Source organism: Notothenia coriiceps, unplaced genomic scaffold, assembly GCF_000735185.1.
Source record: "Notothenia coriiceps isolate Sejong01 unplaced genomic scaffold, NC01 NC01_scaffold00000339, whole genome shotgun sequence".
NCBI classification, from domain to species: domain Eukaryota; kingdom Metazoa; phylum Chordata; class Actinopteri; order Perciformes; family Nototheniidae; genus Notothenia; species Notothenia coriiceps.
Window position 1 is genome coordinate 10,313,670 of NW_011333040.1, and position 1,458 is coordinate 10,315,127.

Consider the following 1,458-nt stretch of genomic DNA (forward strand, 5'->3'; position numbering starts at 1 on the left):
TCCATTCAAAAATGTTATTAAAAAGGCATGTAAACCATAAGAGATGACTATTGAGGTCTATTCTCAGGAATGTTAGTGTTATATCAAATAGTGAATTCTACTGCAGCAGAATGTTGCAGTAGAATTTGCAGTCTGCACAGTGTTATATTTTCACCGCTCAGTGTCAGTTATTGTGCGGTTAGTATTGGACTACAAGATAAATGCAACAAGCCTGTACAGGTAGAGTTATTTAAAGCATAAATGAGTCGGTTGGGTTCTGGAGGTGTGGTTACAGCATTGTGCTTGGTTGGCGCGGCCTGTGCCTGGTGGTGGGGCCCAATGTGATATCTTTTCATGGGGCCCAAAATCCCTGGCGGCGCCCCTGCCTGCAAGGTGAATACAGCTGGTAGAAGAAAAAGTGTTTGAATGCGTACATTAACAGGTTTATGATATCACTGCCCCGTCCAAGACACGAGTGGATCTGACTTTAATTACATTTGACTCGAGTGTTTCGTCAACTTAATGTGTTGCTTAAAATAATACTTCTGCATACAGTATGTGACACTGTAAGTGTTGCACGGCCAGATACGGCTCAAGAAGCTGACTCAGATAAGGAAATATATGATAGGCTGCATTATGATGTGATATGATGTGATATGAATGATTATGGGACACATTGACGTCTGCACTCACAGTTCCGCGGACTGTAGGCTACGTAATGTTACGTTTATGTTGTGGCAGATATTTAAGTAAGCTTTCTTAATGCTAATGTTATAATAGTCAGATTGCTCTGAAGATGGGAGGTGATATTCTATTCATTTTCACATTCACACAGTCGGTGATTTGAACTACAATAGAATATCACCTCCCATCTTCAGAGCAATCTGACTATTATAACATTAGCATTAAGAAAGCNCGGTGATTGGTGCGGGTGGGGATGGATAGGAGGTTGGCTTCTGATGAGCGGAGGCAGCGGGAAGGGGTGTGGTGGTTTAGCAGGTCTGTGAGGTAGGGGGGGCCTGATTGTTGAGGGCTTTGTAAGTAATGAGGAGGACTTTGAAGTGGATTCTTTGACGGACGGGGAGCCATTGGAGGTTCTGGAGGATGGGAGTGATGTGGTCTCGGGAGCGGGTGTGGGTGAGGAGGCGGGCAGCAGAGTTCTGGATATGTTGGAGTTTATTGAGGAGGTTGGATGGTATGCCGTAGGATGCTATTGCAGTAGTCGAGTCGTGATGTGATGAATGCATGAATCAGAGTTTCAGAAGCAGAGGAGGAGAGTGATGGGCGGAGACGGGCAATGTTTTAGAGGTGGAAAAAGGCGGTCCTGGTGATGTGATTGATGTGGTGGTTGAATTTGAGCTGACTCCGAGGTTGCAGATGTGAGGGGGGGGAGATAGAGTGTGGCTGTCAATGGTGAAGTTGAAATTCTGGATGGCTTTGGTATGGGATGGGGGGCCGATGATGATGATGTCTGATTTG

General features: G+C 45.3%; 1 long non-coding RNA gene across 1 annotated transcript in view; it reads right to left on the bottom strand.

Annotated features, from left to right (window-relative positions):
- The window catches only part of LOC104945310 (uncharacterized), a 7,704-nt gene extending 6,257 nt beyond the window's left edge, over positions 1 to 1,447 (bottom strand). Inside the window, exon 1 of the long non-coding RNA XR_798327.1 lies at positions 1,344 to 1,447. This is a non-coding gene — a long non-coding RNA (uncharacterized lncRNA). The remainder of the gene's footprint in view (positions 1 to 1,343) is intronic.
- Between the last annotated feature and the right edge of the window lie 11 nt (positions 1,448 to 1,458).